The 15,001-nt window shown below is 37.6% G+C and overlaps 1 long non-coding RNA gene across 2 annotated transcripts in view; it reads left to right on the forward strand.

Moving 5' to 3' along the window:
• Positions 1-15,001, forward strand: part of LOC137638518 (uncharacterized) — a 73,620-nt gene that overhangs the window by 45,094 nt on the left and 13,525 nt on the right. For both annotated transcript variants that reach the window (XR_011044150.1, XR_011044151.1), the window contains 3 exons: positions 3,905-4,014; positions 8,984-9,093; positions 14,094-14,192. This is a non-coding gene — a long non-coding RNA (uncharacterized lncRNA). The remainder of the gene's footprint in view (positions 1-3,904; positions 4,015-8,983; positions 9,094-14,093; positions 14,193-15,001) is intronic.

Raw genomic sequence — 15,001 nt, forward strand, 5'->3', positions numbered from 1 at the left:
GTACAGCCCACATGGCAGGTAACTTTCCTGTTTCTATGTTCCTTTTCTTCTAGATACTTAATCACAACCCTGCAATAACTGAACACATTTTTGTCTAGGAATTGTGCAACTGCATTGAACCTCAGTGGATGCATGCTGGAAACTTCTCTAATGCAAGTATGTGAGCGACTGCTGGATTCACTCATCTTGAAGCTTTTCATCAGAGTGCGAAGATGATGACCATAGGGAAAGTGGCAGCCAGAGTAATCCTGGAATTGGGTCTTGTAGTTGTTTGATGGCCAGATAGCCATGGCATGGAGTTTATTAAATTAGCCCAAGGCTAATAAACCTGACAGAGGAGGAAGGCATCACACTCGAGTCGGTGAAGATAGCTTTGGATGCTGGAGGATTTGAAAATGTCATATAGCGTATATTGTGCATGCCCTTGTGTGTACCATGGATAAGGGATTTTAAGTGTGACTATTAAAGGCAGCGGTGAAACTGCTTTCCATCATGATTCTCTTCACCTATCCTGTGAAATGGCCTCAACCTCTTCCAGCCACAGATTATCTTGAATCTCGAACCCCTTCAACAGCGACCGCAGTGGAGTTTCTATAAAACTAAGGATGTAGCCTATCCTTCCATTGTACCAAAAGGGTACAGTATTTTTTGGAAATATTTTCTACATTTAAAAGTACTTGTATATAGTGTATAAAATGTAAGATCTGGTTGCATTGTGTATTTGGAACATTAAATGTTGCATTACTACATATGGAATGTTTGCATATTTTGTTAAAAAATGTTTGCATATTTTGTTAAATATTTTATTCTTAACAGCATTGACATTAACTGCCATGCACTTATGTCCCTCAATTGTTCATCTATTTGCAACTACACAACTTACTATACTCGTACACTTTGTCAAGTGTGACTCTTGTAGAGATTCATTTTTTTTACGGCAGTGTTTTAAGTTTTCTGTTGAGTAAAAATTAGTTATACCGTATACCTGTACAATAATACCTCTTTACGTCTATTTAAGCTACATTAATTCAAACTTTATAATGCTCGTCTATAAATACTAAATACATAAATTCATGGTACATTGTTTTTGCCAACCTTATGTTGGTTTCTAAGTCTTGAAATGGTGATTAATTGCTATATTGTACAGTGTTCTACGTTACCTGGAAGATATTAACACATGACTGATTTCTATAGTTATAGCATGCCAGTACTTTTGTGTTCACAAGTGTATTTGACTCCCCCTGGGGCTCCAATATTGCTGTTTGTGGCTCTTACCAGGTATGTTACCTAACCCCTGCGAGGAATGGGGGGGGTGCATAATTAGTGTAACATCATGGTAATCTTCTTTTCAGCGAGATGGAGAGACAGGTGAAGGTTTTTTTTTTTTTTTTTTATATTTTCATGAATATTTGTTCCTATATGAATACGATTCAGTGAATCTAGAAACTGCTTTTGAAAAAGAGGTGGAGGTAATTAGCTGGTGGGTGATGTGAGTGTGCCTCCCATCGGGCAGGCTACTGAGCCGTTACTTTTGTTTCATTCAGTACCCATGCACTTTAAATTTGCTAGGGTGATTTATTATTTGTACTTAATAAGCAGTATGGGGTTGCTCCCATGTAGATTTCATGAAACATTATTCTGCACTTGTAAACCTGGCTTTAATTATAGTGAGTTTTAGAAACTTTAGTGGATCCCTGTCTCCTTTGTACTTTGTACATTGGCTATGACTCTCTGCAGTTATCTGCTTGTGACAAGTGCAATTTGTAGCCACCTCTGAGAGGGATATTTTGGGAAGAAGAGAAATAAAGCTAAATGTAGATTTAGGCTTGAAAGATGTGGCATTGCTCAAACTGTGTTGAAGTTCCCTTCTTCACCTGCCAGTTCTATACTTGTTGTGCCTTACTGTGCTGTCTTTAGTTGTTCTTGGATATTTGGACCTAAGAAAGTTGTGGCCTCATCTATCTGTCCTGTTGGCTCGACCAAGAGAATCTCGGCAGGGGAACACATGGACTACCTGGTTGTCCTGTGGGTGTTGATTGAAGAGGCAAGGCATCTGCACATTGTCATTGAAATGCTACTTTTAGGCATTCCAAGAAAGTTGAGACAGTAGTCTGGACTGCTGTTAAATAGTGGCCTATGTCAATAAGCAAGGAAGCACGGTTTCGTGCGTCCTTGCGAGCTAACAAAGTTAAATGCACATCTGGGCAGCATTTCACACTGGAGGTTTAAGCGTGGTACATTCCAGGCTAAAGGAATGTACTGGCTGACACTGTCACCATGGACAGGTTGTAGTAGCAGTGGTCTCTACATCCTCTGGTAGTGGAAAGACTACTTGCCCCTTTAGGATCCCTGGGATCAACCCAAATGCCACATGGCTGAGCAGGAAACTCACGGTGTTCTGCTCCCGTTCCAGACCCGTGGGCATTGTTCAGAACTTGAGTGTTTTAATTGTACTTTTCCATTTAGGTAGGGAAACTATAAATTTTAGTTTCAACTATTTTCCCTTCCTGTGCTGCTTAGGGTTGTACATAAAAATTCAAGGGGACTTAAAATTGATTTGTTACATTTCATAGGTGATTAGCGATGTACAGTTATCAAGATTTAAAGATTGTTACCTATTTTATTGTTTTTCTCTTCTGTGAAGAAATTGAAATGATAATGATAGAAAGTTTTATTTCTGAAAAAGTAATTTTCTTTTAACAATTTTCCATAAGTTCAGGCCTTAAGAAGTAAATGGGCTTGTGCTTGAAGATGTGGAGACGACTACAACTAAATACTGTTTATGCTCCAAAGCACTTAGGAGGAGAGAACTTCTGTTGGCCGTCATTGAAAGTTCCTTTCCCCATTGAAGTTATAAAGTTTTTGCATCCCTCTCAGAATATTTACAGCCAAAATTTTCAAAAAAAGGGGAACTGTTTGACAAAGGTGTAAAGCTGAAGATAGGGCTGAATGCCAGGCACAAAATGTACAAAGTGAAGCTAAGAATCTTGTTTAAAATCTTACACATTGAAAAGTTTGAAATAAGTGAGACTATTGCAAGACAAAATGCAGTCTCACAAGGAAAAAGTGACTTGAATAGTTGAGCTTAAGCAGAAATAGTTTGTAATAGAGAAGTATTATTTGATGTAGCGAACTGTTACAGATGTTGCAGACTTTGTAAAGTTAAACTGCAAAATATAATGAACATCTATTGCAAAACTAAAACTTGTCAGCACTGCAAAAATTTGCTCTTGAAAGTGAAATTTATTCAGTATCATTACATAAAGGTTTGGACACTCGTCGGCCGTATCCCTGAAAAACAATTAATCGGCAGTTGGAGAGGAATAAGTGCTTACTAATTTGTCGTTTTTGAAAACTAAAGCCCTGAAAATTAAGCTGCAATAAAAATGTATGTTTTCTGTGCTCTTTAATGATGGATGAATTAACCATTAAACTAAGTGGCCAATATATATTACAAATAAATTTATTTTTGTATATTAGTTCAAGCTAATATATATAGTCTGTGATGTCATATGTATGGATTATTAATCCATTAATGTAAGATTTCCATGTTTGTAAATATATTTATCTTGATAGTGTTTTTATTGATTTATATAAGGGTTTTCTTATTCTTTAAAATGAAAACTTAACAGATAAAAAGTTTTGAGATTTACCTGAAAACTAATGGAAAGAAAAAAATCGAGTCATTTAATAACAAAAACCCTAGCAGGTTGTTTATTTTTGGTTTCTGACCAGGCTTCTCAGGTACAGGGAAGAACAGTCAGGTTATCTCTGGTAGGTATTATTCCTCCTAATGGTGACCTCTCAACAATAATGTTTACCATGGTTTTGATAGTTAATTATTTCAGTGATAGTAAAGTCAAACATAAATTACTTGAAAATAATCCAAATTGTTTTCTTTCAGAACTTTGGTCCCAAGTGTTCTTCAAGGAATCTTAACAAGCACTCCAGCCTTCATTGGAGTTACCACAAAACTGAGGGTGATGTAGCCAATGCTTCCGTCATACCAAAAGGGTACATTATTTTTCAGTAATTTTTAGTATTTAAAAGAATTAGGCAATGTCAATGTACACAAAGTAAGAAATCTGATTGCAGTAATGTGTTTGAAACATTAAATCTTCCGTTACTCTACATAAGGAATGTTTGCATATTTTGTTAATGTATTTTTAACAGCATTAATGATGTTAACTGCCATGCACTCATGTCCCTCAATTGTTCTACTTGCAACTACACAACTTACTATACCCATACACTTTGCTAAGTGTGACTCCTGTAGAGATTCAATTTTTTACAGCAGTGTTAAGTTTTCTGTTAAGTAAAAATTAGTTATACCGTATACCTGTACAAAATACCTTTTTGCGCCTATTTAAGCTACATTAATTCTGACTTTATGATGCTCTTCCTTAAGTACTGAATACAAAAGTAAAATTCATGGTACATTGGTTTTGCCAACCTTGTCAGTTTGTCTTGAAATAGTGGTTAATATCTGAATTATACAGTTTTCTACGTTACCTGGAAGCTATTAATGTAGATGACCGATTTATATATAGTTATAACATGTCGGTACTTATGTTCACAAGTGTAGTTGAATCGCCCTGGGTCACTAATATTACGCTGTTTGTGGCTCTCTGCAGGTATATTACTTAATCCCTGTGAAGGAGGGGGCCTTAATTGTAGTGTAAAATTGTGGTAATCTTATTTTCAGTGAGATAGGGAAACGGTAAGTTTATTTTACTATAGATATTTCCATAAATATTTGTTCCTATATGAATACAATTTCAGTGAAGCTGGGAACTGCTTTTGAAATATTGAAGTGGAGCTAATTAGCTGTTGGGGGATAGTCCCACCCACTGGACAGGCTACGGAGTTGTCACATTAATTTCATCCAGTACACATGCCCTTTAAATTAGCTAAGCTGATTTAATATTTTTACCTTTTCTAAGCAGTATGTAGTTGCTTTGTAGATTTCACGAGACATATTCTGCACGGTTAAAACTGGCTTTAATTACAGCAGGTTACGGTTAAACTTCTGTGGATCCCTGTCTCCGTTGTACTTAGCACATTGGCTAGGACTGTATGCCTTTATCTGCTTATAACGAGTGTAATTTATAGCCGCCTCTTTAGGGGATATTTTGCGGAGAAAAGAAATAAAGGTAAATGTAGCTTTTAGGCTTGAAATATATGGCATTGCCCAAACTTTGTTGAAGTTCCATGGCTCCCGTTTACCTCCCATTTCTAGACTTGCTGTGCCATTTTTAGTTCTTCTAGGGCCGAGTCTCTGTGCGAGTTCTGAGTAAGAGATGAAACCCTAATTTGTGTGTGAATGATTTCATTTGACTGAAATAAATGCCGTCCTCCAGCCAAGGCAATAATCCTCTTCTTCATCCTGAACATCCTGAAAGTACGCTGACCTTCCCTTGTACTTGCCGATGTGAATGGGTATTTGGACTTAAAAAAGTTGTGGCGTCAAGGCAATCTGTCCTGTTGGCTTGACTAAGAGAATCTCGCCAAGGGAACACACGTGGAGTACCTGGTTGTCTTGTGGGTGTTGATCGAAGAGGCAAGTCATCTGCACATCAATGTCCTTGAAATGTTACTTGTAAGAATTCCAAGAAAGTGAGTCTAAGGAGGCACTCCGTAGTGTTATTGAATAACACCATCATAATGGCCTGTCAACAAGCAAGGAAGCACTGTTTTGTGCCCTCTTGTGAACTAACGAAGTTGATTGCACATCTGAGCAGTATTTGACTGTGGGGTTTTAAACGGGGTACATTCCAATCTAGAGGAATGTACTAGCTGACATTACCAGGGACAGGTTGTAGTAGAAGAGTAGTTTCTACATCCTCTGGCAGTGGAAAGACTTCTTGCCCCATTAGGTTCCCTGGGATCAACCTGCATGCCACACTGCTGAACAGGAAACAGTGTTCTGCTCCCTTTCCGGACTCGTCATAGTTCGGAGAATTCAAACACCCAAATTACTTGGTGGATTTGCTCTTCTGCTGTTCAGCCTAATCTGGCTGGTAAGTGTTTTAGTTATGCTAGGACTCAGGATGACCATGATTGCTTACATAGTTTCATGCATAGTGGTATCCTGATCTGATGCCTCTTCTGGTAGAGTTCACAAGAGAACTACCCCTGTGGCACACCCTTCTCAGTTGTGGTAACACTCCTTGCTTATGCCGAGTGGTTGAAGGTCGCCTCTCCAGTTTTGTGCCAGATTTTGTAGCCTAGACCTAGAACCCTATGGCTTGGGACCCCAGGATGGAGTCCTCCTCCATCCCATTCTTTCGTCAGGCATCGGGTGGTAATACAGGTAGAAAGGTGCTCGGTTGGCCCATGACAGTTCTGTGGTGCTATCTTTAAAGCCCGAGTGTCGGAAACTTAGGTTAGCACTGGAAGATTCAAGAAAGGTGTCAAAGAACACACTGTCTTGGAGACTATTCTTAGATAAGTATTGCAGTCAAGTGTTTCAGGGCACCAGCCAGGACCCAGGCCTCACAATATTAGGGATTTTGATTGGCCCTACCTTCACCTTCAGGAGGAACCTGTTGGTGAGCTAAGTACTGAAGGTAGGTGTCTGGAAGAGAGAAACCACCTTCAAGGTCTTTAACTTGTGAGAATTTACCTTCGAGTCCCTTAGGCATGTGGAGCTCCTACACAGGACTTGGATGCATCTTATCTATGGTAATTTATAGATGTAAGTCTGGAATGAAAGGTGGTATTACTAATCCTATTACTGTACCCCCTTTCATGGACAGAAGCTGGTGTTACCAGATACTGGTAAATATTTATTTGGCGCATCGTTCTTTTAATGTACTCTCTCCCCATCCTACCCTGGATGACTAAGGTGGGTCGTACACGACCCGAGGTTAAATAAAAGAAAAGTTCTTTTTTTGCCATGATTTCTCATCCGTATTGGTTGAGTGATAACGACCTGCGAGACCTCAGTTAAGTGTGCGCAGCAGTCAGGCGAGGAAGCATTTTATCCCAGCACTTTAACTTGTGCTATTTCTGAGATACCCTCGGGTCGAGCTCGACCCATCAATACCTAATTAAGTTAAGTTGTGTAATATCAAATTTTTATATAATTATCGAATGTGCAGTAGTGTTTAAGCGTGTATAAAAAAGGATTGTTGTAAAGTGTTTGTGAATGTCTTCCACAACTCTTGTTTCTATTAAATAGCTTATAATTTCTCTTTTTTTTTGTAAGGTACCTTTATTATTTTATTTTTTTTATTGTAAAATAATCTATAAAATTCATTCTAGCTACCATAATATATTTCTGCATATCCTCGAACAATTATATAAGTAAATAACTTGCTGATATTGACATATCTTTCCCCATTTCAGGTAGAAGATTTGACCTTCCAAGGTGATGTTGTTGGCAGCCATTTTGTGAGCATGTCCAACACAAGCTTGCATAGCTCTATGTATTCCTCTTTATTTTATAAAATCTCTGATATTTTCGTGCATATATACCATGCTCAGCAATGGATATAAGGGTTGGTGTTGAAAAATTATATATAACTTTAGCCAAAAACACTTTTTTTTTTTTTTTCTCATTTCAGGAACCTTCCCTTTTGGTTCTTCTCCCACCTGGATCTCAGCAAATGGTGCTGAATTATCATAGAATAAGTGCTTAGAATAGTTTTAGTTTATTTCCATACTTAGATTTTAGGTGATTTTTTTTTGTAGAAGTCATTTTTATGGTATATTTATTTTTTTATTTATTTTAAACTGCTTTCATTTACTTTTTTTGTAGAATATAATATTCTTTTTAGTTTTTTAATAGTAATAGGTTGTGAATTGCTTTGTAAATAAATTTTTAATATTTTTTTTCGACCTCGGGTCGAGGTCGACCTATCGATACCTAATTTAGGTGGTCAAATAACGATACCTATCCAGGGATAAAGAGAGGGGTGAACGTGTATCTTATACCAACCCATTGATCATCATACTTTGTATCAGATGCCAACTGACTGTCTTCGGGGAAAATGGGTCGCCAATGTTCATCTTGTACAAATACTCTTGTACAACCCATGTCTTAATAGTCTTTCATCAACATGTTGCGACGCATAGGGGTTGGCAGAAGTCCATGCTTTGCTATTATGCATTTAAAATATCAATTTCAGGGAAGAAAATAAACTTTTCTTAATTCCAAGACTTGCACCAACCAAGTATAGTCTCCTTAATTAAAAGGACAAGGGTTTGAATGATGTTTAAGAACAATCAAGTGTTCAAAGAAATATTTATTTTTCCTTGCAATTGCAAATCCAAGTTAATCTAAATTCTCTCCTCAACCAGCCCTCTGTGCTGGAAAGGGGCCGAAGCTCTCTTCCTGCACCTTTGCCAGTTTGAAAACCGCTAGTTATCCATTTTTGACATAGCGTGTGCATTAGTGATATCCCTAATTAAAGGACTCGGTGGTTTATATAGCTACGAAAATACTTCACCCATGTCCTTAATTACTGTTTAACCCATGTACTTTAATAACATAACTCAACAGCAGGGCTTTTCCTCAGTCAACCTTGGCATTGAATAGTCTTACTGACCCCATCTCCACTTTTCGAAATTTCGTTAAGTGTTGGGCCACATAGTCCAAATCAGTCAGTCCTCTTAAGAATGCAGTTTCCATGTTTTTAGATATATTTTTTATAGTGTTTTTTTATTTTGTTCATATAGGAGTTTTGTTTTTCTTTTAAATGAAAACTTAACTGATAAAAAGTGTTGAGATTTACCGAATAACTAATGAAAAGAAAATCTTGTCATTTAATAACAAAAACCCTACCAGGTTGTGTATTTTTGGTTTCTGACCAGGCTTCTCAGGTACATTGAAGAACAGTCTGGTTATCTCTGGTAGTTATTCCTCCTAATGGTGACCTCTCAACAATTATGTTTACCATGGTTTTGATAGTTAATTATTTCAGTGATAGTAACGTTGAACATAAATTAGTTGAAAATAATCCAAATTGTTTTCTTTCAGAACTTTGGTCCCAAGTGTTCATCAAGGAATCTTAACAAGCACTCCAGTCTTCATTGGAGCTACCACAAAACTGAGGGTGATGTAGCCAATACTTCCGTCATACCAAAAGGGTACATTATTTTTCAGTAATTTTTAGTATTTAAAAGTATGTGGCAATGTCAATGTACAAAATATAAGAAGTTTGATTGCAGTAATGTGTTTGAAACATTAAATCTTGCGTTACTCTACATAAGGAATGTTTGCATATTTTGTTAATGTATTCTTAACAGCATTAATGACGTTAACTGCCATGCACTTATGTCCCTCAATTGTTCATCTACTTGCAACTACACAACTTACTATACCCATACAATTTGCTAAGTGTGACTCTTGTAGAGATTCAATTTTTTACAGCAGTGTTAAGTTTTCTGATAAGTAAAAATTAGTTATACCGTATACCTGTACAAAATACCTTTTTGCGCTTATTTAAGCTACATTAATTCTGACTTTATGATGCTCTTCCTTAAGTACTAAATACAAAAATAAAATTCATGGTACATTGGTTTTGCCAACCTTGTCAGTTTGTCTTGAAATAGTGGTTAATATCTGTATTATACAGTGTTCTACGTTACCTGGAAGCTATTAATGTAGATGACCGATTTATATATAATTATAGCATGTCGGTACTTATGTTCACAAGTGTAGTTGAATCGCCCTGGGGCACCAATATTACGCTGTTTGTGGCTCTTTGCAGGTATGTTACTTAACCCCCGGTGAAGGAGGGGACCGTAATTGTAGTGTAAAATTGTGGTAATCTTATTTTCAGTGAGATAGGGAAACAAAGTTTATTTTAAGATATTTTCATAAATATTTGTTCGTATATGAATACAATTTCAGTGAATCTGGAAACTGCTTTTGCAATATTAAATATGTGGAGGTAATTAGCTGTTGGGTGATAGTCCCACCCACTGGACAGGCTACTGAGTTTTCACATTAATTTCATCCAGTACACATGCCCTTTAAATTAGCTAACCTGATTTAATAATTTTACTTTTTCTAAGCAGTATGGGGTTGCTCTGATGTAGATTTTATGAGACATATTCTGCATAGTTAAACCTGGCTTTAATTACAGCAGGTTTCAGTAAAACTTCTGCGGATCTCTGTCTCCTTTGTACTTTGTACATAGGCTATGACTATGCATTTATCTGATTATGACTAGTGTAATTTATAGCCGCCTCTGCAGGAGATATTTTGCGAAGAGAAATAAAGGTAAATGTAGCTTTTAGGCCAGAAATATATGGCATTGCCCAAACTTTGTTAAAGTTCCATGGCTCCTCTTCATCTCGCAGTTCTAGACTTGCTGTGCCATCTTTAGTTCTTCTAGGGCCGAGTCTCTGTGCGAGTTCTGAGTAAGAGATGAAACCCTAATTTGTGTGTGAATGATTTCATTTGAGACTGAAATAATGCCTTCCTCTACCTAAGGCAATACTCCTCCACCTCATCCTGAGGGTACGCTGACCTTCCCTTGTAGTTTCCGATGTGTATGGGTATTTTTACCTAAGAAAGCTGTGGCGTCGAGGCAATCTGTCCTGTTGGCTTGACTAAGAGAATCTCGCCGGGGGAACACATGTAGAGTACCTGGTTGTCTTGTGGGTGTTGATCGAAGAGGCAAGTCATCTGCACATCAATGTCCTCGAAATGCTACTTCAAGAATTCCAAGAAAGTAAGTCCAAGGAGGCACTCTATAGTGTTATTGAATGACAACACCATCATAATGGCCTATGTCAACAAGCAAGGAAGCACTGTTTTGTGCCCTCTTGCAAACTAATGAAGTTGATTGCACATCTGGGCAGCATTTAACTGTGGGGTTTTAAGCGGGGTACATTCCAATCTAGAGGAATGTACTTGTTGACAGTACCAGGGACAGGTTGTAGTAGCAGAGTGGTCTCTACATCCTCTGGCAGTGGAAAGACTTCTTGCCCCATTAGGTTCCCTGGGATCAACCTGCATGCCACACTGCTGAACAAGAAACTCGCGGTGTTCTGCTCCCTTTCCGGACTCGTGGTCATTGTTCGGAGAATTCAAAGACCCAAGTTACTGGATGGATTTGTTGTTCTGCTGTTCAGCCTAATCTCTGGCTGGTAATAGTGGTTTAGTTATGCTAGGACTCAGGATGACCATGGTTGCTTACAGAGTTTCATGCATAGTGGTATTCCGATCTGATGCCTCTTCTGGTAGAGTTTACACGAGAATTACCCCTTTGGCACACGCTTCTCAGGTGTGGTATCTCTCCTTGCTTATGCCGAGTGGTTGAAGGTCTCCTCCAGCTTTGTGCCAGACTTTGTAGCAAAGACCTAGAACCCTACGGCTTGGGACCCCAGGATGGAGTCGTCCTCAATCTCATTCTTTCGGGAGGCATCTGGTGGTAATATAGGTAGAAAGGTGCTTGGTTGGCCCATGACAGTTCTGTGGTGCTATCTGTAAAGTACTAGATACCTAGGTCCCGAGTGTCGGAAACTTCAGGTTAGCACTGGATTCAAGAAAGGTGTCAAAGAACACACTCTTGGAGACTAATCTTAGATAAGTATTGCCGACAAGTATGTCAAGGCCCGAGCCAGGACCCAGGCCTCACAATATTAGGGATATTGATTGGCCCTACCCTCACCTAAAGGAGGAACCTGTTAGTGAGCTAAGTACTGAAGGTAGGTGTCTGGAAGAGAGAAACCACCTTCAAGGTCTTTTACTTGTGAGAATTTACCCCCGAGTCCCTTAGGCATGTGGAGCTCCCACACAGAACATGGATGCATCTTATCTATGGTAATTTATAGATGTAAGTCTGGAATGAAAGGTGGTATTACTAATCCTACTTCTCAAGTCTCCCGTACCCCCTTTCGTGGACTGAATTTGAAATTTTACAAGCTGGTGTTACCAGATACTGGTAAATAATTCTTTGGGGCACCATTCTTTTAATGAACTCTCCCCATTCTACCCTGGATAGGTGTGGTGGGTCGTATACGACCCGAGGTTAAATAAAAGAAAAGTTCTTTTTTTGCCATAATTTCTCATCCGTATTGGTTGAGTGATAACGACCTGCGAGACCTCAGTTCAGTGTGCGCAGCAGTCAGGTGAGGAAGCATTTTATCCCAGCACTTTAACTTGTGCTATTTCTGAGATACCCTCGGGTCGAGCTCGACCCATCAATACCTTATTGACCCATCAATACCTAATTAAGGTAAGTTGTGTAATATCAAATTTTTATAAAATTATCGAATGTGCAGTAGTGTTTAAGCGTGTATAAAAAAGGGTTGTTGTAAAGTGTTTGTGAATTTCTTCTACACCTTATGTTTTTATAAAATAGCTTATTTCTCCTGTTTTTGTAAGGTAAGGTTGTACCTTTATGACTTAATTTTTTTTTTTTTGCAAAATCTATAAACTTCATTCTGGCTACCAAATGTTTCTGCATATCCTCGAACAATTATTTAAGTAAATAATTTGCTGATCTTGACATATCTTTCTCCATTTCAGGTAGCAGATTTGACCTTCCAAGGTGGTGGTGTTGGCAGCCATTTTATGAGCATGTCCGACACAAGCTTGCATAGCTCTGTATTCCTCTTTTTTTTTTTTTTTTTTATAAAATCTCTGATATTTTAATGCATAAATACCATGCTCAGCAATGGATATAAGGATTGGTGTTGAAAAATTACTCAATATAACTTAGCCAAAAAAACACACACACTTTTTCTCATTTCAGGAAATGTTCCCTTTTGGTTCCTCCCCCACCTGGATCTCGGCAAATGGTGCTCAACTATCATAGAATAAGTGCTTAGAATAGTTTTAGTTTATTTCCATACTTACATTTTAGGTGAATTTATTTGTAAAGTCATTTTTTTTGTATTTATTTTTTTTATTTATTTGTAATAAATATTTATTTTGAAAAATTTATTTTTAATGAAATTTTTTTCGACCTGGTTGAGGTCGACCCATCGATATCTAAGTAACGTGGTCAAATAACGATACCTATCCAGGGATAAAGAGAGGGGTGAAGGTGGGTCTTGTACCAAGCTATTGATCATTATACTTTGTATCAGATGCCAACAGACTGTCTTCGGGAAAAATGGGTCGCCAATGTTCATCTTGTACAAATACTCTTGTACAAATACTCTAGTACAACCCATGTCTTATTAGTCTTTCATCCACATGTTGCGGCGCATAGGGGTTGGCAGTAGTCCATGCTTCGCTATTATGCATTTCAAATATCAATTCCAGGGAAGAAAATTAACCTTTCCACTTTAATTCCAAGACTTCCACCAACCAAGTATAGTCTCCCTAATTAAAAGGACAAGAGTTTGAATGATGTTCAAGAACAATCAACAAGTGTTTAAAGAAATTTTTATTTTTCCTTGCCTTTGCAAATCCAAGTTCAGCAATCTAAATTCTCTCCTCAACCAGCCCTCTGTACTGAAAAGGGGCCGGAGCTCTTTTCCTGCACCTTTGCCAGTTTGAAAACCGCTAGTTATCCATTTTTGACATCGCGTGTGCTCAAGTGATATCCCTAATTAAAGGACACTGTGGTTTATATAGCTACAAAAATACTTCACCCGTTTCCTTAATTGCTGTGTAACCTGTGTAACTTTCATAACATAATTCAACAGCAGGGTTTTTCCTCAGTTAACCTTGGCATTGAATAGTCTTACTGACCCCATCTCCGCTTTTCAAAATTTCGTCGAGTGCTGGGGCACATGGTCCAAATCCGTCTGTCCTCTTAAGGATGCAGTTTCCATGTTTTTAAATATATTTCTTGATAGTGTTTTTTGTTTGGTTCATATAGGAGTTTTGTATTTCTTTAAAATGAAAACTTAACTGATAAATCGTTTTGAGAATAACCCGAAAACTAATGGAAAGAAAATAAAAAGTTATTTAATAACAAAAACCATAGCAGGTTGTGTATTTTCTGGTTTCTGACCTGGCTTCTCTGGTTCAGAGAAGAACAGTCAGGTTATCTCTAGTAGGTATTATTCCTCCTAGTGATTTCTTCAACAAATGTTTACCATGGTTTTGATAGTTAATTATTTCAGTAATAGTAACGTTGAACATAAATTTCTTGAAAGTAATCTAAATTGTTTTCTTTCAGAACTTTGGTCCCAAGTGTTCATCGAGAAATCTTAACAAGCACTCTAGTCTTCAAGTTCGAGAATTTGTAGTGAAAGTACAGGGATTTTTTTGACAAAAGGTATGGAACTTCAGAGCTATAGCTACTGAATTTTTTTTTTTTTTTGCGTCGTCAGAGAATCCTGTACAAACTTAGTATGCAGTTCAGTTTTTGCCTGTAACTTTACTACTGAGCACTACTAGTATTTAAGGATGATTGTTATATAGTTGTAATCAGCATCAATGACCTTAGAGGTCAGGATGCCAGAAAACCTCAAATCAATGAATGAATGATATAGTTGTAACCCAGTGGGCGTATGAACTACCGAACTTGGAGGCGTTTGGGGAATGTAGAATTCAAAGTAGTGTGTTTGGAATTTTATAGTTATGCAATTAGATGCTAGTACAATATTAGTGTTATTTTGCAATATTTACATTTTCCTTTTAGTTTATTCATTTTTTGACAAATTTAATCAGCCAAAAGCTGTGTTCTGCATTGGATTCGTTTGCCTTGCTGTGGTGTGCAGCTTTTCCAACCAGGGTTCTCAATAGGCTATTTATTATGAAATTATAGTTATATATTTGTTGCCATTCCAAGGCCTATGCTAACCTACAATACTTGAAAAAACTATTAATCTGATAAGTTTTGTGGTACATGACTTTCTTTAAACAGCTTTGCAGATGCAGAAAATCTTTTTGAGAACTAGCGACCTCATGAAAGGGGAATCACCAAATCCACAGATTTCGCGACCCTACTATAGCTCAACGGTCTAACGAACTGAAATCTTATTTGTGAATTTTGAGAAAGCATTTGATATTATTTTGAGTAACCTATTAAAAAGATAGAGATGCTATAGGATACCAGACAAGATTGTAAACATAATGGATATG

This window comes from Palaemon carinicauda, chromosome 3 (assembly GCF_036898095.1).
Source record: "Palaemon carinicauda isolate YSFRI2023 chromosome 3, ASM3689809v2, whole genome shotgun sequence".
Classification (NCBI taxonomy): Eukaryota; Metazoa; Arthropoda; class Malacostraca; order Decapoda; family Palaemonidae; genus Palaemon; species Palaemon carinicauda.